At 48.1% G+C, this 16,078-nt stretch overlaps 1 protein-coding gene and 1 long non-coding RNA gene across 17 annotated transcripts in view; one reads left to right on the top strand and one right to left on the bottom strand.

Annotated features, from left to right (window-relative positions):
- The window catches only part of LOC130340497 (zinc finger BED domain-containing protein 4-like), a 46,311-nt gene extending 36,065 nt beyond the window's left edge, over positions 1 to 10,246 (bottom strand). The window contains exon 1 of the transcript XR_008880597.1: positions 10,115 to 10,246. The gene's annotated coding sequence lies outside the window, so the exon portion shown is untranslated. The remainder of the gene's footprint in view (positions 1 to 10,114) is intronic.
- The window catches only part of LOC130340500 (uncharacterized), a 106,599-nt gene continuing 100,718 nt past the window's right edge, over positions 10,198 to 16,078 (top strand). For 14 of the 16 annotated variants that reach the window (XR_008880599.1, XR_008880598.1, XR_008880607.1 and 11 more), the window contains exon 1: positions 10,198 to 10,276. This is a non-coding gene — a long non-coding RNA (uncharacterized LOC130340500). The other 2 variants (XR_008880605.1, XR_008880604.1) reach the window with 2 other exon arrangements.

Consider the following 16,078-nt stretch of genomic DNA (forward strand, 5'->3'; position numbering starts at 1 on the left):
TCTGCCGCACGCCGCCGCAGATCTCCGTCGCCGCCGCCGATCCCCGTCGCTCCGCAGCCTCCGGAGGGGTAAGTGGACTCCGGCGCCGGTCCTCTTAGTTTTCCCCGTTATGCCCCGCCTATTGTGGGAGGGCAGGATGGGGAAACCGAAAGTAAACCCCTCCGCCCCCGATTTGCTATTGGTGGTCGCGTCTAGACCACCAATAGCAGAGATAGGAGGGGTGGCACCCATGCCACCTCACTCCTATCGCTTTAGGGGGATCGTGGGTGTCTTAGACACCCGCGATCCCCCTTCTATTCCGGGTCACCGGGTCACCATAGACCCGTAATGACCCGGAATCGGCGCAAATCGCAAGTGTGAATTCACTTGCGATTTGCGCCGATCGCCAACATGGGGGGGTCTAATGACCCCCCTGGGCATTTGCACGGGGTGCCTGCTGATAGATATCAGCAGTCACCCCGGCTCGGTCCCCGCCCGGCGCGCAGCGGGGGCCGAAATTCCCACGGGCGTATGGATACGCCCTTCGTCCTTAAGTACCAGGACGCAAGGGCGTATGCATACGCCCTTCGTCCCCAACAGGTTAACATAGTGGTACATTTTTGTGGTAACTTGCATCCTTTCTTGGTGAAAAATCCCCAAATTTGATGAAAAAAATTAAAATTTTGCATTTTTCTAACTTTGAAGCTCTCTGCTTGTAAGGAAAATGGATATTCCAAATATTTTTTTTTTTGGATTCACATATACAATATGTCTACTTTATATTTTCATCATAAAATTGACATGTTTTTACTATTGGAAGACATCAGAGGGCTTCAAAGTTCAGCCGCAATTTTACAATTTTTCACAAAATTTTCAAACTCGCTATTTTTCATGGACCAGTTCGGGTTTGAAGTGGATTTGAAGGGTTTTCATATTAGAAATACCCCATAAATGACCCCATTACAAAAACTGCACCCCCCAAAGTATTCAAAATGAGTGTTTTAACCCTTTAAGTGTTTCACAGGAAAAGCAGCAAAGTGAAGGAGAAAATTCAAAATCTTCATTTTTTACACTTGCATGTTCTTGTAGACCCAATTTTTGAATTTTTACAAGTGGTAAAAGGATAAAATTTACACTTGAATTTGTAGCCCAATTTCTCTCGAGTAAGCACATACCTCATATGTCTATGTAAATTGTTCTGCGGGCGCAGTAGAGGGCTCAGAAGCGAAGAAGCGACAAGGGAATTTTGGAGAGTACGTTTTTCTGAAATGGTTTTTGGGGGGCATGTTGCATTTAGGAAGCCCCTATGGTGCCAAAACAGCAAAAAAAAAACACATGGCATACCATTTTGGAAACTAGACCCCTTGAGGAACGTAACAAGGAATTAAGTGAGCCTTAATACCCCACAGGTGTTTCATGACTTTTGCATATGTAAAAAAAAAAAAAAATGTTTCACTAAAATGTGAGTTTCCCCCCAAATTTCACATTTTTGCAAGGGTTAATAGCAGAAAATACCCCCCAAAATTTGTAAACCCATCTCTTCTGAGTATGGAGGTACCCCATAAGTTGACCTGAAGTGCACTACGGGCGAACTACAATGCTCAGAAGAGAAGGAGTCATATTTGGCTTTTTGAGAGCAAATTTTGCTCGGGGGGCATGTCGCATTTAGGAAGCCCATATGGTGCCAGGACAGCAAAAAAAAAAACTACATGGCATACCATTTTGGAAACTAGACCCCTTGAGGAATGTTACAAGGGATAAAGTGAACCTTAATACCCCACAGGTGTTTCACGACTTTTGCATATGTAAAAAAAAATATATATATTCTTACCAAAAATGCTTGGTTTAGCAAAAATTTTACATTTTTAAAAAAGGTAATAGCAGAAAATACCCCCCAAAATTTGAAGCCCAATATCTCCCGATTCAGAAAACACCCAATATGGGGATGAAAAGTGCTCTGCTGGCGCACTACAGGTCTCAGAAGAGAAGGAGTCACATTTGGCTTTTTGGAAGCAAATTATGCTCTGGGGGCATGCCACATTTAGGAAGCCCCTACGGTGCCAGGACAGAAAAAAAACACATGGCATACCATTTTGGAAACTAGACCCCTTGGGGAACGTAACAAGGTGTAAAGTGAACCTTAATACCCCACAGGTGTTTCACCACTTTTGCATATGTAAAAAAAAATATTTTTTTTACACTAAAATGCTTGTTTTCCCCCAAATTTTACATTTTTACAAGGGATAATAGCAGAAAATACCCCCTAAAATTTGTAACCCCATCTCTTCTGAGTATGGAAATACCCCATAAGTGGACGTGAAGTGCACTGGGGGCGAACTACAATGCTCAGAAGAGAAGGAGCATCATTGAGCTTTTGGAGAGAGAATTTGGCCATGTGCATTTCCAAAGCCCCCCGTGGTGCCAGAACAGTGGACCCCCCCACATGTGACCCCATTTTTAAAACTACACCCCTCATGGAAGGTAATAAGGGGTGCAGGGAGAATTTACACCCCACTGGCATTTGACGGATCTTTGGAACAGTGGGCTGTTTTTCATTTTCACAGACCCCTGTTTCAAAGATCTGTCAGACACCTGTGGGGTGTAAATGCTCACTGTAGCCCTTATTACATTCCGTGAGGGGTGTAGTTTCCAAAATGGAGTCACATGTGGGTATTTCTTATTTTGCACTTATGTCAGAACCGCTGTAAAATCAGCCACCCCTGTGCAAATCACCAATTTAGACCTCAAATTTACATGGTGCACTCTCCCTTCTGAGCCTTGTTGTGCGTCCCCAGAACACTTTGCGCCCACATATGGGGTATCTCCGTACTCAGGCGAAATTGCATTACAAATTTTGGAGGCTTTCTTTCTTTTACCGCTTGTGAAATTTTAAAGTATGGGGCAACACCAGTATGTTAGTGTACAAAAATGTTTTTTTTTACACTAACATGCTGGTGTAGACCCCAACTTTACCTTTTCATAAGGGGTAAAAGGAGAAAAAGCCCCCCAAAATTTGTTAGGCAATTTCTCCCGAGTACGGCGATACCCCATATGTGGCCCTAAACTGTTGCCTTGAAATACGAGAGGGCTCCAAAGTGAGAGCGCCATGCGCATTTGAGGCCTAAATTAGGGATTTGCATAGGGGTGGACATAGGGGTATTCTACACCAGTGATTCCCAAACAGGGTGCCTCCAGGTGTTGCTAAACTCCCAGCATGCTTGGACAGTCAATGGCTGTCCGGAAATGCTGGGAGTTTTTGTTTTGCAACAGCTTGAGGCTCCGTTTTGGAAACACTGCTGTAGGATACGTTTTTCATTTTTATTGGGGGGGAAGGGGGGGTGGTAGGGGGGGGGCAGTGTACGTGTGTATATGTAGTGTTTTACTCTTTATTTTATGTTAGTGTAGTGTAGTGTTTTTAGGTTACATTCACACTGACGGCGGATTACACTGGGTCTCCCGCTAGGAGTTTGAGCTGCGGCTGCAGCTCAAACTTGAAGCAGGGAACTCACTGTAATCCGCCGCCAGTGTGAATGTAACCTGTACATTCACATGGGAGGGGGGGGGGCAAAACTACAACTCCCAGCATGCACTGACAGAACGTGCATGCTGGGAGTTGTAGTTTTGCAACAGCTGGAGGCACACTGGTTGGAAAATACTGAGTTAGGTAATAGAACCTATTACCTAACTCGGTATTTCCCAACCAGTGTGCCTCCAGCTGTTGCAGAACTACAACTCTCAGCATGTACTGATTGCCAAAGGGAATGCTGGGAGATGTAGTTATGCAACAGCTGGAAGCACGCAAGTACAACTCCCAGCATGCCGAGACAGCCATTTGCTGTTCCTGAATGTTGGGAGTTGTAGTTTTGCAAGATTTAGAGGGGTTCAGGCTGGAGATCACTGACAGTGGTCTCTAAACTGTGGGCCTCCAGATGTTGCAAAACTACAAATCTCCGCATGCTAAGACAGCAAACTGCTGTCTGGGCATGCTGGGAGTTGTAGTTTTGTAACATCTGGAGGGCTACAGTTTAGAGACCACTGTCAGTGATCTCTAGCCTGAACCCCTCTAAATCTTGCAAAACTACAACTCCCAGCATGCCAACACAGCAAACAGCTGTCAAGGCATGGTGGGAGTTGTAGTTTTGCAACATCTGGAGGGCCACAGTTTAGAGACCACTCTCCAAACTGTCGCCCTGCAGATGTTGATAGGCAACAGACCCCGGACACACGGCACCATACTCACCTCCACCGCCGCCATGATCACAGCCACTGCAGGGTAAGTGACCGCCGCTGCCGCCGCCGCTATTGCACGGTTCCCCCCACTGTGCCTGGACACCGATTGGTGGGCATAGCGGGGGAACCGAACTTTAACCCCCCCGCCCCCAGTCTGCTATTGGTCAGTCGCTCCGCCGATCAATAGCAGAGATAGGAGGGGTGGCAACCCTGCCACCTCACTCCTATCTCTTCAAGGGGGATCGAGGGTGTCTTGGACACCCTCAATCCCCCTTATTTTATTGCGTCGTTGATGGGCAGGGGGAGAGCGCTCCCCCTGCAAACACCATAGATGCCGTGATCAGAACTGATCACGGCATCTATGGGGTTAATGCTGCCGGGACTGGTGCGATCGCGGCCCCGGCAGCTGCGGTGGGACTCCGGCTGTGATTGACAGCTGAGTCCCACCCGCGATCTCCTGCGCTGCCCGCGGCAGAGCAGGAGATCGCTTGGACGTATGCATACGTCCATTTGCGCGAACGTGAAGTTCGTCTGGACGTATGCATATGTCCAATAGCGGGAAGGGGTTAATACATGATGTAATGTTGAATGAATGAATGAATGAATGAATAAATGAATGAATGAATGCTGTATGAACGATTGATGTGTTTGATCGATGTGTTTGAATGTCGAGTGATTTATGTATAACATGTTATGTCACTTGCACTACCGTTTCTGTTACTGTTACCAGGGTGCCTCCAGCTGTTGCAAAACTACAACACCCACCCAGCATGCCCTGACAGCCAAAGACTGTCTGGGCATGTTGGGAGTTGCAGTTTTGCAACAGCTGGAGACACCTTGGTTGGAAAACATGCGCTATGTTCTAACTACTTTCATTTTTTAATTTCCCTCTCTATTTTCTGAACTGGGTTAGTTTGTGAATGAAATGCATAGTAATTGCCGTGGGAACATTTTTTATTCATAAAACCGCAGACTTAATTGGATAATTGGACCATAGGAGAGCTGCCGCTGCATCTATGCATTATACAGGAGGATCGCAGCAAGTATCTGGAGTGATACCCGCAGTGATCTTTCCATAAATACAAGTACTACTACTCCCAACATGGAGTACACTCTGCTCCATGCTGGGAGCTGTAGTACCTGCATTAATAGACAGATCGCATCATGTGTCAGAAATTACACTCGCTGCAATCTGTCTATTAATGCAGGCACTACAACTTCCAGCATGGAGCAGAGTGTGCTCCATGTTGGGAGTAGTAGTACCTGCAGTAAGGGACAGATCCCAGCGGATGTCACTCCTCCGGACACCCGCTGCGATCCTCCTTATGTGAATGTCGGGATGAGCTGTCCTCAGGGCTATAGAGCCAGGAGAACAGCTGATGCTGAGCCGTAGGTATACATCATATATCTACTGCCCAGCAAGAACTTACAGTGAGCCTGCAATGTGTATACAGTATTATACTTAAGGCTCACTTAACCCCTTGCTGAGCTGTGCACTATGCGCAAGCCCAGCAAGGAAAGAGTTAACTGCTGGACAGTGTAGGTTAACCCTTTGGGCGGTATACACTATATACAGCTATCTATAGATAGCTGTATATAATGTATACAGAAGACGAAGTCCGCTTACTTCCCTCGAGTCCAGGGCAGCTCTGTGTAGCTCCGCCTCCTAGTGATGACGTCATTAGGGAACCAGGCTAGTAAATCTGAAACTCTGTTCACATTGTCCGTTTTGTATAATGTGAACAGACCCTTCTGGCAGTGTCTACCCAGACAGGGAGACTCCAGCTGTTGCTAAACTACAACTCCCAGCATGCCGAGACAGCAAATGGCTGTCTGGGCATGCTGGGAGTTATAGTTTTGCACCAATTGGTGGCTCCCTGTTTGGGTAGACATTGCATTATGGGTGCTCTCCCCAGCAGACAGCGCCAAAAATGTCATAACCCAATTTTTTTTTTTTTCTTCTCGTTTCAGATCCGTGTATGCAGAGGATTACGGAGGATTTGATGGATTATGGCGGATTAATTTTTATTTTATTTTAATAAAATGGTTAACGAGGGCTGTGGGGGAGTGTTTTTTAAAATAAAATTATTTTTCCAATGTGTTGTGTTTTTTGTCAAGCTCAGTAGTGGAAGCCGGTCTTATTGACGGAATCCATTGTTCAGATTTCGGATTCATTCGGATGTAAATATTTCGTACATTCGGATCAATCCGAATGAACGAAATATGAACAATTCGGACAAAAATGAATTACGTCCGAAACGAATTGCACATGTCTAATATAAAGTGCTCTGCAGACACACTACAGGGCTCAGAGGAGAAGACATGCCATTGAGCTTTTGAAGAGAGAATTTAGTTGGAATGGAAGTCAGAGGCCATGTGCGTTCACAAAGCCCCATGGTGCCCCCCATGTGACCCCATTTCGGCACCTTTGAATGTAATAGGGGGTGCAGTGAGCATTTACACTCCACTGGTGTTTGACAGATCTTTGGAACAGTGGGCTGTGCAAATTAAAAATTTTATTTTTCATTATTGACACCTGTTCAAAAAATCTGTCACACACCAGTGGGGTGTAAATTCTCCTACACCCCTTGATATATATTACGTGAGGGGTGTAGTTTCCAAAATGGGGTCACATGTGGGGGGGGGGGCAATGTTCTGGAAACATCTGGGCTTTGTAAATGCACATGGCATTCAGTTTTAGCCTAATTCTCTCCCAAAAAAACAAATGTTGTTCCTTCTTTTATGAGCCTTGTAGTGCGCCCACAGAGCACTTTATGTCCACATATTGGGTATTTCCTTCCTCAGCAGAAATAGGTTTACAAATTTTGTTCGGCTTTTGCATCTATTACCCCTTGTGAAAATTAAAAGTTTGGGGTAACACCTGCATTTCAGTGACATTTTTTTATTTTTTATTTTCATGTCCAACTTTAATGAAAATTCGTCAAAGATCTTTGAAATGTTAAAGCTCACTGTACCCCTTATTATATTTTTGATGGATGTGGTTTCCAAAATGGGGTCACATGTGGGTGTTTTCTTTTTTGCGTTTGTCAGAACCACTGTATCTATCAACCACCCCTGTGCACATCACCAATTTAGGCTTCAAATGTACATGGTGCGCTCACACTCCTGAGCCCTGTTGTGTGCCCGCAAAGCACTTTACGTCCACATATGGGGTATTTCTGTACTCAGGAGTAATGATGTTACAAAGTTTGGGGGTCTTTTTCTCCTTTTACCTCTTGTGACAATGAAAAGTATAGGGCAACCATGGCTTGTTAGTGTCAAAAAACCCATATGTGGCACTAAACTGTTGCCTTGAAATATGACAGGGCTCCACAGTGAGAGAGCACCATGTGCATTTGATACCTAAATTAGGGATTTGCATAGGGGCGGACTCGGATACAAGCATTACACTTGCCTCCTCCACCAAAAATTACCCACGGCAGTGGTTTTCAAACAAGGTGCCTCCAGTTGTTGCAAAACTCCCAGCATGCCAGGACAGTCAATGGCTGTCCAGCAATGCTGGGATTTGTTGTTTTGCAACAGCTGGAGGCTCCGTGTAGGAAACAGTGCCATACGAGACGTTATTCATTTTCATTGGGGGGACAGTGTACGGGTTTGTGTATACGTAGTGTTTTACTCTTTATTTCATTTAAGTGTCGTGTAGTGTAGTAGTTTTAGGGTACATTCACACGGGTGGGGGTTTACAGTTGGGATTTTGAGCTGCAGCTGTAAATTTGCCACAGCTAAAACTTGTAGCAGGAAACTCACTGCAAACTCCCACCCGTGTGAATGTCCCTTATACACTCACATGGGGGGGTTGCACAAACCTCCAACTGTTGCAAAACTACAACTCCCAGCATACACTGATAGACCGTGCATGCTGGGAGTTGTAGTTTTGCTACAGCTGTAGGCACACTGGTGGGAAAACACCGGATTAGGTAATAGACTAACTTAGTGCCCAGAATGCATGGTCTGCCGGTGCATGCTGGAAGTTGTAGTTTTGCCACGGCTGGAGGCACACTGGTTGGGAAACTTCGAGTTAGGAAACAGACTCTAACTCAGTGTTTCCCAACCAGTGTGCTTACAGCTGTTGCCAAACTACAACTCCCAGCATGCACTGACAGCCGAAGGGCATGCTGGGAGATTTAGTTATGCAACAATTGGAGAACGGTTTGGAGACCACTGTGTAGTGGTCTTGAAACTGTGGACCTCAGATGTTGCAGACTGTCTAGCCATGATGGGAGTTGTAGTTTGGCAACATCTGAAGGGCCAGATGTTGCAGAACTACAATGCCCAGCATGCCTGATTGTTTGGGCATTCTGTGAATTGTAGTTTTGCAACATCTGGAGGTCTAGAGACCACTGTATAGTGGTCTCCAATCTGTGCCCCTCCAGATGTGACAAAACTACAACTCCAAGCAAAGCATACCAAGAGTTTCCAGGTATGTTGGGAGTTGTAGTTCTGCAAGATCTGAAGGGCCAGATGTTACAGAACTACAACTCCCATCATGCCTGGACTGTCTGGGCATGCAATATCTGGAACCACACTTTGGAGACCACTGCACAGTGGTCTCTAATATGTGCCCCCCCCCCAAATGTTGCAAAACTACAACTCCCAGCATGCCCAGACAGCCAGGAGGCATGCTGGGAGTTGTAGTTTTGTAACTTCTAGCAGGCCACGGTAAAGATCACTCACCAAAGATGATCTTTACTTTCGCTTGCAGTCTCCTCCGTTCCTCTAGATTGTCCCTTGCTATCTGCCACCGCCCGCTGCCTGACGCCAGTAAGGCCCTGACCCTCCGAGCCACTTTCCAACACCCCCCCCCCCCCTGCTCTGACCGGACCTCCATGGGCGGGTAGAGCGGGGGATTTGAACTTTATTCCCTCCCGCCCCCCTCCTGCCATTGGTCGATCAGTCCTGATTGACCAATGGTAGGCGATAGGAGGAGGTGGCCCCCCTGATCACCCTTATTTTCCGGGCCATCGGGTCACCAGAGACACGATAGGCCAGGGAAAAACATCAGAATTGACCCGCGAATCATGGCGATCACTGTTTCAGAACGCCCCTGTCATGCACCCTGATGTAAGCTGTCACGAAGCAGGAAGTGGATCCTCCACCTGTGTGGCAGATGACTCGGACCGTATCTGGGAGCGGAGTCTAAGGTGCAGCTAGTTTTCACCAGAGCCAGCCGCAAGGCAGGATGGGCTTGCTACAGCAGGTGACACCCAGGTCGCTACCCCCGACACGGCTCGACCAAACAGGTAACTGGGCAAGGCGAGGTACTGAAGGATGAGGCTTTAGCATAGTCAAATGTAGCAGAAGGTCAAGGCAGGCGGCAAAGGTTCCTAGTCAAAAAATGTAGCAGGAAGGTCTAGATACATGGGAATGGCAAAACAGGCAATGGGAATGCTTTCTCTCAGGCAAATGGCACTGAAGATCTGGCAGAGAAGTGTGGGAGGTGTAGGGACTTATAGAGTAGTGTCAGGTGTTACACATAATTAGGGGAATACTGGCCCTTTAAATTTCAAGGCTCCGGCGTGCGCGCCCTAGGAGATGGGGACATGTGGGCAGGAGCTGAGATACAGTGGAGGAGGTGGCAGAGGAGCGTCGTAAGTGACGGGCCGGGATTCGCATGAGGGCGCGTCCCGCGATGCGAATCCCAGCCCCGCCGGGAGCAAGGACAAGCTGAAATAGCCCCTAGCCGCTGTGCCGGGATGGCTTCTGATAGGTATCAGTGATATCAGTGGCGAGTGGCAGTGATCGGAAATACAGAGGGTGTTCAGGTACGCCCTCTGTCCTTAATTACAACAGGTTAATATTTTGTCTTGTAAAATGTTAGATATCACAATGGAAGCCTAACAAATCCCATTAAAACTAACAATATAAAATCATACAGTGGCCTTACCAACTTTCTTTGTTAATCTTCCCTTATGACATCACACATGTGACATCATCAAGTGTTTGGAGCTATCTCTACCAGCCACTAGTACAGCTCAGGCCTTAGCTATCAGAGGGAGTGCACACAAAGAGCAGGAGATGAGGAAGAGGACAAGAGGACACAGGAGAGGTACATAGGGGGAGATTTATCAAAACCTGTCCAGAGGAAAAGTTGCTAAGTTGCCCATAGCAACCAATCAGATTGCTTCTTTCATTTTGCAGAGGCCTTGTTAAAAATGAAAGAAGCAATTTGATTGGTTGCTCTGGGCAACTCAGCAACTTTTCTTCTGGTCAGGTTTTGATAGATCGCCCCCAATAATCCTAAATATTGGTCAGAATGCATCTAGAGTTCTAGACTTGCTCTAGAAATGCTCTAGAAATGATGACTAGATCTATTGAATATAATGTGTCAAAATAATAATGTAAATTGTATTAAATCTAATTATTTAACTAGACACTTTGCTGATGTTCCCAAATGACCAAGTATATACTGTTTATTCAATTCTATTACACAAAGAGTTGGGGGGGTGGGGTGTAAGTACTGTGTGGGCATATTAAGTCTATGAAGGAGAATCATCAAAATCTGTGCAGAGAAAGAGTGGAGCAATTGCACATAGCAACCAATCAGATCGCTTCTTTCAGATTTCAGAAGCCTTTATTTTTAAATGAAAGAAGCAATCTTATTGGTTGCTACGGGCAACTGGTCAATTTTTCCTCTGCACTGGTTTTAATAAATGTGTGCCCGATACATATATGTAAAGGGGAAGAAATGTGCTGTTATTAAAAAAAATTACTTATATCCCTGTAGAGTTCTTCTCCCCCGTGGATCTGATCACCTAGTTTCCTCTCTGAGCGATAACCCTACTGTTGCCAGGCAACAGAGCACACACTCTCCCACAATCCCCCTTGCTTATAAGCACAGTGGAGACAAACCGCCATTAACTTCAGGAGACTGCAGGTGAACTGAGCATGTGTTACCCATCCATAGTGGGTCGTAACTAAGGGCAACAATTATCAAAACAATGCAGGTACATGGAGGATTAGTAATCTTATATCTCTCACTGAGATAGATAGATAGATAGATAGGCGATAGATAGATAGATAGATAGGCGATAGATAGATAGATAGATAGATAGCTAGATAGGCGATAGATAGATAGATAGGACATAGATCAGTGTTTCCTGAACAGGTTGCCTCCAGCTGTTGCAAAACTACAACTCCCAGTATGCTGGGAGTTGTAGTTTTGCAACCGCTGGAGGCACCCTGGAAGGGAAACACTGAGATAGATAGGGAATAGATATAGGACATAGATCAATGTTTCCCAATCAGGGTGACTCCAGTATGCTGGAAGTTGTAGTTTTGCAACAGCTGGAGGCACCCTCTTCAGGAAACACTGATCTATCTATCTATCTATCTATCTGTCTGTCTACCTATCTATCTTTGTCAGTGTTTCCCAACCAAGGTGCCTCTAACTGTTACAAAACTACAACTCCCATCATACCTGGACTGTCTGGGCATGCTGAGAGTAGTAGTTTTGCAAAATGTGGAAACCACAGTTTGGAGACCACTGCACAGTAGTCTCCATTCTGTGGTCCCCAAGATGTTGCAAAACTACAACTCCCGGCATGGGAGGCTACGGTAAAGATCACTCACCAAAGATGATCTTTACTTTCGCCTGCAGTCTCCTCCACTGCTGCCACTCCTCTGGATTGTCCCTTGCTATCTGCCACTGCCTGCTGCCTGACGCCAGTAAGGCCCCGAACCTCCGAGACACTTTCCAAGACCCCGCCCCCCTGATCTGCCCAGACTTCCATGGGCGGGTAGAGCGTAGGGAATGACCGTTATCATTTTTTAGGGCCAATACCGATAATCTGTGGAGGTTAGGGCCAATAGCCGATAATTTATACCAATGTTCCGGTATGTTATCGGCTATTTATCCCCCCCACGACACCGCTGCAGATCATTGATTTAAAGAGGGCGCTTTAAATCAATGAACTGCAGTGGCTTTTGCGGTGCCATACCCCGCTGCCGCCACCCGCTTCTATCCCCCTGCCTGTCCGGGGGTCCTCCTGAGTCCTATCACCGCCACCGCGACCACCCCCCCCCACCGCCGCACCGCTCCACGCCACTACCACCCCACCGCACCACGACCACCCCCCACCGACCCACCGCACCGCACCCCATTGCCTCCCCCATCCCTGGTTTTATAATTACCTGTTCCCGGGGCCCGGGGTCCACTCTACATCTGGCTCCGGTGGCGTCCTCCTGAGCTGTCACTGTGCGCACTGACGGTGACATTGCGTCGCGTCACGTCACTCGTCATTGCGCACAGCGTAAAGCAGGACGCAGCAGGAGCCAGAAGTAGCATGCACCCCGGCTCCCAGGAACAGGTAATTATAAAATCGGGGATGGGGGGAGGCAATGGGGCCGGGGCGGTGCGGTGGGGGGTGCGACGCGGTGCGGCGGGTCGGTGGGGGATGCGGTCGCGGTGCGGGTGGTGCAGGGCATTATCGGATTATCGGCAAGGTAATTGCAGATACAAATAATGCCCAAAATCGTGATTATCGGCCGATAATATCGGCCAAACCGATAATCGGTCGATCCCTAGTAGAGCGGGGATTTGAACTTTATTCCCTCCCGCCCCCCTCCTGCCATTGGTCGATCAGTCCTGATTGACCAATGGTAGGTGATAGGAGGAGGTGGCACCCTGATCACCCTTATTTTCCAAGCCAACGGGTCATAAGAGACACGATTGACCTGGGAAAAACATAATACGCTGGTCAGAATTGAAACGGGAATCATGGTGATCACAGCAAGGGGTGCAGAGCAGTTTATATGGGGGACAGAAGGGGTGTAGGGGTTAATATAGAGGTGTACATGGGTGACAGAGGGATGTAGAGGGGTGACAGATGGGTGTAGAAGAGTGTGCATGGGTGACAGCGGGGTGTAGAGGAGTGTACGTGGGAAACAGATGGGTGTAGAGGGGTGTACATGGGTGACAGGAGGGCGTACATGGGTGACAGCAGGGTGTTAGGGGTGTAGTGGAGTGTACATGGGTGACAGAGGAGCATAGAGGAATGTACATGGGTAACAGAGGGGTGTAGATTGGTGTACATGGGTGACAGAATGGTGTTCATGGGTGATAGAGGGGTGTAAAGGAGTGTACATGGGAATTAGAGGGATGTAGAGGAGTGTACATGGGTGACAGGGGGTGTAGGAGGTGATAGAGGGGGTACATGGGTCACAGAGGGGTGTTGGGGTGTAGAGGAGTGTACATGAGTGACAGAGTACAGTAGAGGCATGTACATGGATAACAGAGGGGTGTACAGGAGTGTACATTAGTATTAGAGGGGTGTACATCGGTAACATAGGGGTTTAGAGAAGTGTACATGGGTAAGAGAGGGGTTAAGAGGGATGTTCATGGGTTACAGAGGGTGTAAAGGAATGTAAATAGTAGACAGAGGAGCATAGAGGAGTGTACATGGGAAACAGATGGGTGTAGAGGGGCGTACATGGGTGACAGAATGGTGTTCATGGGTGACAGAGGGGTGTACAGGAGTGTACTTGGGAGACAGGGATGTAGAGGAGTGTACATTGGTATTCGAGGGGTGTGCATCGGTGACAGAGGGGATGTAGAGGAGTGTACATGGCTGACAGTGAAGCATAGAGGAGTGTACATGGGTAACAGAGGGGTGTAGAGGAGTGTACATGGGTATTAGAGGGGTGTACATCGGTGACAGAGGGGTGTAGAGGAGTATACATGGGTAACAGAGAGGTGTAGAGGGATGTTCATGGGTTACAGAGGGTGTAGAGGAATGTACATGGGTGACAGAGGAGCATAGAGGGGTGTACATGGGAAACAGATGGGTGTAGAGGGGTGTAAAGGGGTGTACATGGGTGACAGAATGGTGTTCATGGGTGACAGAGGGGTGTACAGGAGTGTACATTGGAGACATTGGGATGTAGAGGAGTGTACATTGGTATTAGAGGGGTGTGCATCGGTGACAGAGGGGATGTAGAGGAGTGTACATGGCTGACAGTTAAGCGTAGAGGAGTGTACATGGGTAACAGAGGGGTGTAGAGGAGCGTACATTGGTATTAGAGGGGTGTACATCGGTGACAGAGGGGTTTGGAGGAGCGTACATGGGTGACAGAGGAGCATAGAGGAGTGTACATGGGTAACAGAGGGGTGTAGAGGGATGTTCATGGGTTACAGAGGGGATGTAGAGAAGTGTATATGGCTGACAGTGAAGCATAGAGGAGTGTACATGGGTAACAGATGGTGTAGAGGAGTGTACATGGGTATTAGAGGGGTGTGCATGGGTGACAGAGGGGTGTACAGGAGTGTACATGGGTGACACATGGATAACAGAGGAGCATAGAGAAGTGTACTTGAGTAACAGAGGGTTGTAGAGGGATGTTCATGGGTTACACAGGGTGTAGAGGAATGTACATGGGTGACAGAGGAGTGTAGAGGAGTGTACATGGGTAACAGAGGGGTGTAGAGGAGCGTACATGGATATTAGAGGGTTGTACACGAGTTACAGAGGGATATAGAGGAGTGTACATGGGTGACAGGGGGTGTAGGAGGTGATAGAGGGGGGTACATGGGTCACAGAGGGGTGTTGGGGTGTAGAGGAGTGTACATGGGTGACAGTACTGTAGAGCAGTGTACATGGATAACAGAGGGGTGTAGAGGAATGTACATTGGTATAAGAGGGGAGTACATCGGTGACAGAGGGGTTTGGAGGAGTGTGCATGGGTGACAGAGGAGCATAGAGGAGTGTACATGGGTATTAGAGGGGTGTACATGGGTGACAGAGGGGTGTACAGGAGTGTACATGGGGACACATGGATAACAGAGGAGCATAGATGTCAGGATTCGGCAGGCTGGAGGTGGATCCTCTGTGTCAGAGAGGGATTGGTGTGGACCGTGCCGGCGGACCGGTTCTAAGTTGCTACTGGTATTCACCAGAGCCCGCCGCAAAGCGGGATGGTCTTGCAGCGGCGGTAGCAACCAGGTCGTATCCACCGGCAACGGCTCAACCTCTCTGACTGCTGAGATAGGCGCGGTACAAGGGATTAGGCAAGAGCAAGGTCGGACGTAGCAGAAGGTCAGGGCAGGCAGCAAGGATCGTAGTCAGGGGCAATGGCAAGAGGTCTGGAACACTGGCTTGGGATACACAAGGAACGCTTTCACTGGCACAATGGCAACAAGATCCGGCCAGGAAGGGAAGGGGAAGTGAGGTTATATAGACAGGGAGCAGGTGGAAGCTAATCAGACTGATTGGGCCAGACACCAATCATTGGTGCACTGGCCCTTTAAATCTTAAAGAGCCGGCGCGCGCGCCCTAGGGAGCGAGGCCGCGCGCGCCGGGACAGCACAGACGGGGAACGAGTCAGGTAAGCGGGCCGGGATGCGAATCGCGAGCGGACGCGTCCCGCATCGCGGATCGCATCACGGCTAGGGACATTATCGCAGCGCTCCCGGTCAGCGGGTCTGACCGGGGCGCTGCGAACAGGAGAACGCTGCGAACGCTCCGGGGAGGAGCGGGGACCCGGAGCGCTCGGCGTAACAGTACCCCCCCCCCCCCTTGGGTCTCCCCCTCTTTTTGGAACCTGAAAATTTGTGAATTAGGTCCTTGTCGAGAATGTTATCCTCGGGTTCCCATGACCTCTCCTCAGGGCCGCAATTCTCCCAATCTACAAGAATTTTTTTTTTACCTCTGACCGTCTTAGACGCGAGAATTCCTTTAACCGAGAAGACATCTGAGGACCCGGAGACAGAAGTAGGAGCAACAACCTTGAGAGAGAAGCGGTTAAGGATTAGCGGTTTAAGGAGAGAGACATGAAAAGCGTTAGGAATACGGAGAGAAGGGGGAAGAAGGAGTTTGTAGGAGACAGGATTGATTTGGCACTTGATTTTAAAGGG

This window comes from Hyla sarda, unplaced genomic scaffold, assembly GCF_029499605.1.
Source record: "Hyla sarda isolate aHylSar1 unplaced genomic scaffold, aHylSar1.hap1 scaffold_593, whole genome shotgun sequence".
In the NCBI taxonomy this organism is placed as follows: domain Eukaryota; kingdom Metazoa; phylum Chordata; class Amphibia; order Anura; family Hylidae; genus Hyla; species Hyla sarda.